Source organism: Sparus aurata, chromosome 19, assembly GCF_900880675.1.
Source record: "Sparus aurata chromosome 19, fSpaAur1.1, whole genome shotgun sequence".
Taxonomy (NCBI): Eukaryota; Metazoa; Chordata; class Actinopteri; order Spariformes; family Sparidae; genus Sparus; species Sparus aurata.
In genome coordinates this window covers 28975840-28986885 of record NC_044205.1, presented here as the reverse complement: position 1 = coordinate 28986885, position 11046 = coordinate 28975840, and the positions used below count along the sequence as shown (strand labels likewise).

The 11046-nt window shown below is 41.8% G+C and overlaps 1 long non-coding RNA gene and 1 pseudogene across 1 annotated transcript; both read right to left on the bottom strand.

Moving 5' to 3' along the window:
• Positions 1–8116, bottom strand: part of LOC115569836 (NACHT, LRR and PYD domains-containing protein 12-like) — a 51685-nt pseudogene extending 43569 nt beyond the window's left edge.
• Positions 8117–9350: 1234 nt separating this feature from the next.
• Positions 9351–10697, bottom strand: LOC115570012 (uncharacterized). Its single transcript, XR_003981672.1, has 2 exons — positions 10550–10697; positions 9351–9499 (listed from the first exon to the last, which is right to left on the bottom strand). It is a non-coding gene; the product is annotated as an uncharacterized LOC115570012 (long non-coding RNA).
• Positions 10698–11046: the final 349 nt, after the last annotated feature.

Here is an 11046-nt window from a genome sequence, read left to right as displayed (position 1 = left end):
GTGTTAGTGCTTGTGCGTTTTCCTCGCTCTGCGCGGCACCGCCATTGCTATGCAAAGACGCACCGCGACTAGCAAGCTCACTAATCAACCGACCGTCATCTCCCAAAGCTAGATTTTCCACTTCAGAATCAGAATCACCGAATAGGAGCTCAATCACTTCCCTAAATGTCAACTTTTTGCATGCCATTGTCGTTTATTTCGTCTCAATAACGTCTGAATCCAGCAATACCCCTTCAGCAAAATGGCTTCCTGGCGCACTGTCTCCGCTCTCTCACCCCACAGTTTGCATGGGACTTCCTCGAACATTTTGCATTGAAGCAAGACGTTTTTATGAGCTAAGGTCTAAGTATAGGATGTCTGCCAACTAGTGGTGGGGAGTATGAACGACATGTAACACTCTATTGGGAGAAAACAGCTGTTTTGTTCAGTACCGCGGTGTGTCGCAAATTTGCGACCAATGAACATGAGTGGCTGTGATCAGCTGGTCAGTTGTTGAGTCTGAGCTGGTCAGTCACTGATCAGCAGGTCTGTGGTTTAAAACTGAGCACCTCCTGTCCACATGTCAAACCCAAACCAGCAACATGATGAACACAAATCTGAGGCTTTAGACAAAAGTGTCCATCAAACAGCTGTAATGTAAAGTGTCATATTCTAATAACAAAGATGCTGTGATTTGTTTGTTTAACTCTATTTTAACATGATGTTGATTAACTGTAAATTCACTAAGTTGTAACTGCACTTGTATGTTTTTATCTCAGTTATGTGCTCGCATGTGTTTAACACAACTTTGATGTCACTCTGCTTTTCATCTACCAGTAACTTCAGTTAATGATTTATTTTCAGTGCTAAATAAATGAATAATAATTACAGCTGTGCTAAAATGTCAATACAACAATATATTGTAATATTTAATCGCAATTTGCTTCATCGATTTCCAGCTCCAACAATCTGTATTCTGAAAATAATGATTCTTGTTTTAAACGGGCTGTGAAAGCTGACAACCTCCTGTAGGTGTTGCAGGACACTGTTCATACAGTGACACAAGAAATTAATACAAGCACTTTATTTACTGAAGATGTTTACTGTGTGTTTAGGGACACAGTCAGAATACTTGTGCAATTCATGAAGACATCTACATAAGTTCAGTGACACAAAAGAATTTAATGCACTTTATTTTCATGTTTTTTGCTCTGAATCGCGTCACATATTCACCGAAATTCATTTTCAGGCAGAAATGTGATCAGAGTCAGTAGGACAGACAGGATGACAGAAGCTTTTCCACGTATAACTGCAGCATTTCTTTCCTCATATAAGTTGACCTGATCCAAACCCGGCTCGCCTCTGTGGTTCTGATTCTACCTCCGGAGGCGGATCAGAGCCGCAGTGAAACTGTCACACAGACGGTGATGCAGAGAATCGCTGCATGATTCCTGCACTGACAGGGCCGTGTGAATGAGGCTAGTGTGACTGTACACAGCAACTTGTAGTTCACATCTGTTTTTACATTTTCAGTAACTATGTGTAATAAAGTGTATCGTGACACATATTGAATCTAGGGATGTAACGGTTACCGGTGTCACGGTAAACCATGGTAAAATTCCCGACGGTGAAGGTTACCGTTTAAGTTTTAATTACCATGGTAACCGCCGCGGTCGGTAACCACGGCGTGGAAAACTCGCGGCGCATGCGCAGCGTGCAACGTGCGCTTGTTATGTAGTGAAGAAGACATGGCGGAGGGAGGACATGATAGTGGAGGTCCTCACGGCATTTTTCCGCCTTCAAAGAGAACCAAATCTGCAGTCTGGGCGCATTGTGGTTGTTATAAGAATGCTCAGGGAGGGACAGCTGGTCGAGGATGACAGCCCTGTCTGCAGGAGCTGCGAGAACAAAGTTGTTGCGAGGGGCGGCAACACCTCCAATTTACTTACTTTCACTTTACGACCATCACCCGCAACTGTTGAGCAAATGCAAGGTAAGCTAACCTTAAGCTCGGGTGCATGATGTATGTGTATGTCGAGTTTTCTCTGTCTAATTTGCTGTTGTCACTCATGTAAACTGACCAGATAGTGGTATAACTGAACGAAGTTGATCTGTAATTCGGCACGTTATCTGAACCGCTTATTAATTGTAGATTTCACTTTTTAAAGTCGACCTAATAATTCCCCAAACATCGATGCAGAGTTGCAGTGAGGAGGATTTGAGACAAACACTAGTGGGTGGACTACCTGTGGCTCAGCAGCATCTGATCAATCAGACTGACCGAGTCCACTGACAACAGACGAGCAGGCAGACAGAGAGACAGACAGATAATATACAAGAAATATCAGATATAATACTTGTGGATTATTTGTAGAATAGACTATATATAAAGAATAATATAAAATGGTGAATATAACATGTGTCTAGATAGAATTAAGAGCCAAAATAGAGTATTCATAATTCATTTAACAACAATAATCCTTTTTGTTTTGATCTAAAAAATTATCCAACCTGTTCCTCACAAAAGTGATATGATCTAAATTATGAGTTTTGTGATCTGTTGGTTGCACCCTTAGTATTAAGTAACAATGACAGTAATAATTAATAATGACATTTTCTATTCATTTTTTCACAGAGAGGTTCTGCCGGCCAGTCGAGTGCTGCTGCCACTACATCTCATTCTACCTCTGTAGCAGACATTAAAGGACACGTTTCAAAAACAGGCTGCTTATGTGCCCTCATCACAGAAAGCCAATGACCTATTTTGCACAGTTCTGATACATTCTTTTATAATTATTTAATGTTGATTTTGCAGTGTTTTGTTAAGGTTTTGGATTTGGACTATTTTAATATATAATAAATATATTTAAATGTAAATCTTGATGAAATTATTTCAATTTATATGTTTTTTCAACATTTTGAAGACATTTTAGAAAATACCGCGGTATACCGATAACCGTGATAATTTTGGTCACTATTACCGCGGTGTGAAATTTTCATACCGTTACATTTTAAGTCGTACATGTGTCTTGAGGGAGGATCTCTACTCTAACACTGATGTTGTTTTACAGTCTTGATAATCACATCTGGACTTACTCAGCCTTCCTGCAGTTCCTCACAGCTGGAATCAGTCTCAGTCGTCCCTCCTTTGATGTTTTGTACTTCTTCAGGTCCAACTCATCCAGAACCTCCTCTGACATCTGCAGCATGTAGGCCAGAGCTGAGCAGTGGATCACAGAGATTTTCTTCTCTGATCTGTTCTCTGACTTCAGGAACTCTTGGATCTCCTGATGAACTGAGTGGTCGTTCATCTCCATCAGACAGTGGAAGATGTTGATGATTCTGTCAGGAGAGACATCATCTCTGTTCATCTCCTTCAGGTTGTTGATGGCTCTCTGGATGAGTTCTGGACTGTTGTCTGTCTGACCCAGCAGACCTGCTAAGAGTCTCTGGTTGGACTCCAGAGAGAGGCCATGAAGGAAGCGAACAAACAGGTCCAGGTGGCCATTTTTACTTTCAAGGGATTTCTCCATGGCTTTCTTCAGGAAATCATCCAGGGATGGGTAACTGGCCTCATGGCCATCAACACTTATACCAAAAAACATAGAAATCTTCCCAAAAACAGACTTTGTTTTTTTGTCTTTCATGAAAGCCTCCAGGACCTCTGTGTTCCTGTTGGTGTAACAGTGGAACATGTAGACTGCAGCCAGAAACTCCTGAACGCTCAGATGAACAAAGCAGTAGACTGTTTTCTGGAAGATCACACTCTCTCTTCTGAAGATCTCTGTACAAACTCCTGAGTACACCGAGGCCTCTGTGACATTAAGACCACAGCGCTCCAGGTCTTCTTGGTAGAACATGATGTTTCCTGTCTCCAGATGTTCAAACGCCAGCCTCCCCAGCTTCAGAAGAACTTCCCTGTCAGCCTCCGTCAGCTCCTGTGGACTCGTCTCACGTCCCTCATGGTACTTCTGCTTCTTCCTCTTTGTCTGAACCAGCAGGAAGTGTGAGTACATATCAGTCAGGGTCTTGGGCAGCTCTCCTCTCTGGTCTGTAGTCAACATGTGGTCCAGAACTGTAGCAGTGATCCAGCAGAAGACTGGGATCAGACACATGATGTGGAGGCTCCTGGAGGTCTTGATGTGTGAGATGATTCTGCTGGACAGATCTTCATCACTGAACCTCCTCCTGAAGTACTCCTCCTTCTGGACGTCAGTGAAGCCTCGTACTTCTGTTACCCTGTCCACACATGAAGGAGGGATCTGATTGGCCGCTGCAGGTCGGGAAGTGATCCAGACGAGAGCCGAGGGAAGCAGCTTCCCCTGGATGAGGTTTGTCAGCAGCACGCTGACTGATGACTTCTGTGTGACATCAGACACGACCTCATGGTTGTTGAAATCCAGTGAAAGTCTGCTTTCATCCAGGCCGTCAAAGATGAAGAGAAGTTTACAGACAGCGAGCTTCTCTGCTGTCACCTTCTGTAATGTTGGATGGAAAACATGGAGCAGCCTGAGAAGACTGTACTGCTCATCTCTGATCAGGTTCAGCTCCCTGAACGACAGCAGAACCAGCAGACTGACATCTTGGTTTTCGGAGCCCTCTGCCCAGTCCAGAGTGAACTTCTGCACCGAGAAGGTTTTTCCAACTCCAGCGACGCCGTTGGTCAGAACCACTCTGATGTGTCTCTGTTGGTCAGGTGAGGCTTTAACGATGTCGCAGCACCTGATTGGAGTGTCATGGAGGGTCTCCATCTTGGAAGCTGTCTCTAGCTGTCTCACCTCATGTTGGGTATTAACCTCTTCACTCTGTCCCTCTGTGATGTAGAGCTCAGTGTAGATCCTGTTGAGGAGGGTTCCACTTCCTGTTTCATCACTTCCTGTTGCATCACTTCCTTCAGTCACACGTTCACATCTCCTCCTCAGACTGATCTTATGTTCATCTAAAGCCTCCTGCAGAACACTATCAGCTGAAAGAGAAGAAAATATTCTGGGATTAAATTGAGAGCAAGAATCTTGATTAAATAAAAATGTTTTTGAATGAATGATATTCATGATAATATTAAATGTTCTATAGAACACAACAGTTGTTCCTTTAATAAATGAACAGTTCCTGTTTTCAGACATGATGACATCAGCAGACAGATGTTCAGTCTTACTTTGTACAGTGTTAGTCTGACTGACTGTCTGCAGTCCAGCTCTTGTTCTGGATCTTTCTCCACACTGGGGACAGGAGGAGTGTTCTGATGAAGCAGACTGGTCCCAGTATGAGGTGATGCACTGTCTGCAGAACCAGTGTCCACAGCTGGTAGAGACTGGATCCTTCAGGACGTCCTGACACAAAGAACAGCAGGACGGCTGCTCCTCCACAGAAACACTTCCCTCTGTCTTTCTGAAGAGATAAAGGAAAATCACTCAGATTAGAAATCATAGATCAGTCTGACAAAAGAGAAGACAGACTGTAAACATAAGTATGTCTTCTCCAAGGTCTGAATCTGGACTGAACTCCCAATCACTAACACTTTGTTTCTGTCTGAGTCACAGTGGAGCATTGGAGCCTGACCGATACAAATATTTGGTGATTCAAAAATCCGACATTCTGATATATCAGCCGATATATATATTTAAAAAAAAAAAATCCAGAAACGCGTCACAAAACATAAAAAGATTTTGGTAACATTAGTTATTTGTAGTTATTTATGAGTCCTCACTGAAATAATATGATAATGCAGTTTAAAATAAACTTGGTTGTTTTATTGTCACAACAGAACAGAGGAACATCAAAATATATGATAGAGTTTGTGGCGTTCTGAACACGAGTGTTGCCAACAGGGACGTTGTAGAGCAGGGGACACACACTGTTTTAGCTTGAGAGCTACTTTCAAAATGAGCAGGTCAAAATGATCTACCTACATAACAAATACTAAACATCTATTCATTTATACATACACTGAGTATACTGTATATAACACAATGCATAACTGATATATAGAGTAATGTAAGCCTTGATACTGCACATAAAAACTGACAGCAGTAATGCACATAGGTGACAAAACAGCCATCAATACTGCACACAGTTTACACACCGGGAGCTGCTGGTTTTCTCACTGAAGGTTTTGAAAGACTGAAAAATGATCTCTCCCCGCGTGCGTTCTTTCATGGGCAGTAATGTTAGTATCTCCTTTTTTCAGTCACATCTGTAAACAGCATCCGAATAAGAGCACACATCTGGGCTGTATCTCTGGTGTCTGTACACTCGTCTAACTGCAGTGAGAAACACTCGCAGTCTGCAATGCAGTGGCTTGCTGTGTAAAGGACACTTCAACATGCAACTAGGAGGAGCCGGGATTCGAACCAGTGACTTTCCGATCACTAGACGACCCTCTACCCACTGACCCACAGCCGATGAGTCCACTGAGTCAGTTGTTCAGGTGTGCAGCCTTCAAAGTCGGTAGCACAGCCCCAGAGCTTGTCGGCACAATTTGGTTTTCTTTTCCAACAGAAAGAACAGTTTTTCCACAGATTGAGAAGTGGCGATATTCATGCCAGCATCCTCTCGCATGATAGAGTGACTCGCCCATAACGATGCTTCGATGGCGGCCTTTGCTTGTGAATTCCACTGTGTGAAAAACGACTGCTGTCCAATTAACTGTGATTTTAGTTCCCTCACTTTTCTCCTTCTCAGCTTGCTTTTCAGAGGGAAGTCAGTGTTGTACTTTTTATAAACAGTTCAAAGTGCCTCTCAACATTCCCCTTCTTCAGAGTAGCGATGGTAGCTAGCGCGTTTACGCATGCATGGTGACCTGTGACACGTGACCCAACAAGAAGATCACAGACTGGCCGTCCTGTCCGTCAATCAGGTGGCATAGACTCCACCTGCTGTAGAGCGCCCTCTGCTGGACGCCAACACTCATAACATGGTTGGAGGGTGTTTCATCCGTTTTTATTTTATTTTTCAAATATTAATTTATCGGCCGTTATAAATATCATGTGACCCAGTGACTCCAAACCAGCATCAGATTGTATTAGTAAACTGGAGAAATAAGACACACCTCTTTTTATTGTATTTTAGTTCTTCCTCTATTTTATATGAATATTAATATGCACTTGGACAACTGACATCCTTTGTGTTTAGTACTGGATACAAAATGAAGTGAAAAAAATGTAATCACTGTAAATTTAAGAAATTGTTTTGTGCTGCCTGAAATGAAAAAAAAATAAAAATCAAATACTGTAAATCATTTTCTTTGTGCTGCCTATTTAAGTGTGACGTGTTCAATAAATTGATAAATAAATATTTTTTGTGCTCCCAGATATTTTACTTTAGGAGCACATGTGCTCATTGGGAAACATGTCAGCGTAGAGCCCTGCTTAGTACAATATACCCTCCTCTTTCTTCAACAACTGTGTTTGATAAAAAAGGTTTGATGAAGATAAAAACAATCTCAGAGTGAAGATTCTGGGACAGTTTCCATGAGATACTTCCAGCCCTCATCAATGGAGCCTTTTACTTTGCAAAGATAAAGAAGAAATCCTCACTTGTCATTAAAGCAGAACATAAATCCCTCATTTGTGTCATTTATCTATCTGTAAAATACTTTGTGCTCCTCATCCTGACATTCAGTGAAAGTTGTAATTCTTGTGTTTTGAACAGATCATTTGATCCATCTGCAGTAAAAACACTGAGATGACTTTTGTTGGTTTTCATTCATCAGTAATTCTTCCATCGCAGCAAAACACGTTGAATAAGCCATCAAACTCCTGAAGGTTTAACTGAGCAAACTAAACACTTTGAAGACTAAATTTCTCTAACAGACAAACAATGAATGAACTTGAAGTATCTCACTAGTCAACAATATTTAGGCTATATCCCATGATGCAACACTGCAGTGTGTTCAAAAAGAATATCTGATGTTGACACATAATTGTCTCGTCACTACGTATGATACAAATCACAAAGCTTTAAAATGTAATTTCCAGAAAAAATATTAACTCCCATATTTTGCAGCTACAGTCATATAATGGTAATGATTTAATTGTATAAACTGAAGTTAGTATCAGTTCTCTTACTGTGTGTCTGAGGGTTCTGGTTCAGTACTGAAGACTGGAGGACGACCTTTGGACCGGTCACTCTTCAGAGACAGACAGCTGGACACTGGAGACTCTGCTCTCTGTCTGTTGGACTGAACTCTGCAAACACAAACAAGTTTGTATTTATTTCATGTGAGTCAGTGTTAAATTATCAATACTCAGTTCTAAATACACACATTTCCAGTGTTTCCCCTGGAATTTTTTTCAGGCCCGGTGGTACCCACCAAAAAAACCCTGAACAGCCGAGACGCGTGGGATGGTGTATTGTTGAATGATATCACTTAAATGAAATCATTATTAATCTAACCTTTAATCAAAGTTGCATGGGCCTGAAAACCCTCTGGGATGGTCCTCTTTTAACGGGCTGCTTATGCTGACGGCATAAGCGACAAAACTACACATAATTGAGATTCTATCAGTCATAAATATTTTTTTTAACAAACACATACGTTTTTTATTCATTTTATTATAACAGAGTCACATACATTTGACAATGCCTGGGAAAACTAGCCTATTGTCTGTGTTATTTTCATCATTATTGCTTACCCAAAAAAAAAAAAAAGAGAGAGAGAAGCTCCTCAATCAGAACAAAATACAAGCTAAGCAACAAATTGTAAACTTATCATGGGGAGTGTGGTACAACCAAGGGCTGTAGTTATGGTTATTAAGCCATTCGGGATCCCAGCCAGATGTTCTGTGTTTAGCTGTATTGTTTTATTTTTTGTTTTTTTTTGTTTTTTTTGCTGGGTCAACGTTACCAGCCGGTCTGGGCCCGCGGTCACCCGCAGGACGGGGGTCGGCAGTCGGACCGGTGTCAGGGGCAGTAACGGTCCTCGAGCAGCCCCCCTCTCCACTGCAATCTGCCCCCCTTTCTTCCGTCTCACCTGCACCTGTCATTTGTTCTGGAGTTGCCTCTGTTACTCTCCCTTCATCTATTTTCCTTGGCTCCGGAGTCTGGCAGAAGAATTTCTTTATATTAAGTTAAGCGCCATAGTTGGTTAGCTAACGAACCTTAAACATCCCAGAATATGCCCGCGCTCTCAGCAGCGGTACTCGCATCGTTACTAGGCAACGAAGCAGGTTGACTCGCGTTGTGCTGCACAGAGGCGCTCCTAATGTAAATGATTATTGATTTATAAATGAATTGATAGGTGGCTTATTTTTGACATATTGATGTTTTTTGGCCTGGCGGCAGGTCTCCTTTCCTGGCGGCAATGGTAGGGGGAACACTGCATTTCTGATGCTGACACTTCTGTGATTAAACTCATGGCAGTATTCTTACTGTGTGTCCGAGGGTCCAGGTTCTTTACTGAAGTCTGGAGGAAAACCTTTGGACCAGTCACTCTTCAGAGACAGACAGCTGGAGACTGCAGACTCTGCTCCGTCCTCCTCTTCCTCCACACAATCACTCATCTTCTGCACTTCAGAAAGCACTGAGGTAAATATGTAGCACATGGAAGGAGAACAACATGAAGACGAGGAAGACAAACAGGTGAAACAAGATGAAGAGGAGGAGGAAGGTGTAAAATGGAGCTGGTGAAGCTGCAGACTCATCACCCAATGTGATGCTCAACAAAAGTGACATTTACAAAGATGGGCCATGTTTCTGTGTAATTAAAGGGACGTCCCTCAGTATGATGTCCTGCTCTGTCCACTCAAAACAGAGACTCAACTAACTGCCTGCACACTTTCTCTCTAACTTGTTGGTTGCTTCCTCCATGTTTCATGTACCTGGATCACCTGCTCAGGTTTGTGGTGTGATCACTTTATGAGCTTCTCTCTGTTATTCTTTGCTCAATAGAATGTAACCTCACTGAATAGTCCTGCAATAAATCACATGTTTTCATACGCTTCTAAAATACATACATGCTGTGATGTCTCATTTAAATTGGTGTTTATCAAATTCAATGATTGATTATTTTTTAATCTTTTGCTTGAAATCAGCAAGAAAAAAAACTTTGCAATATGATTGGACCTCAGATGTTAGAGGCTCACAGTCCTTAGTGTGAAATATTAACACATTCTGTTAATATTTAACAGCAACATGATACTTTTGACCAACATTTATTGTATCTACACTGGAACAACACAATATCTTGAATGCCTGTGCAGTTTGATCCAAGTCTATAAAACAGACCTTTGAGCTTTAGATGTTTAATTGAGGCTGAACCTGCTGATAACGATTTACTGATTAACTATTAAATCATTTTGTCAGCTGAACCTGAAGTGGTGGACAAAATATTGAATATCAAATTAAATCCAGTAAAACAAAACCACTGTGGTCTTCTGGACTTCAGTCAGTCTGAGAGGTAACCAGTAACACTGACAGTGAACTCACAACATGAGAATCAAACACGTCTGTTCAAGAGTCTCAACCCAGACTGAGGAGAGAGGATCACATATACACCATATACAGTCAAAAGTTCTGATCCAGATCAGAGATTCTGACCATAGAACAATATTTATGTAGAAATAAAACTCACCCTGTCTCTGACTTCTTTTCCTCGTCCTGCTGCTGTCGACTCAGAATGAACTCTGACTGAACACATTCAGTTTTATAGTTTTATTGTCTCTGTCCTGTTCTCACCTGCTGCACCTGAACCACCTGGTCAGTGTTGCTCCTCCTCTTGTTATTTCCTGTAAATCACATGTGTACTTTTTTCTGTTCAGGTGTCTCCATGATGACCTCCCTCTGCTTGAACAGCTCAAACTAACACAGATAAACCAAACACAGCAAACTAAGTTCAGATTGCTGTCAGACAATCTTCCCCTGGTCAGCTGAGTTTACCTCCCTTCAACAATGTTTCTGGTTGTAGATCAGCTGAACAAGTATTTGGTAACGTTCAGCTCTTCAACGTGAGCTTTGTCCTGGAACAGCTTCTTCACAGACATGTTGCTGCTGCAGTCGTCTCTGTAACACCACAACAACTTGAGTTAGTCTATCAAGTCTCAGTGTGTCAACAGCAGCCTGACAGCGAGC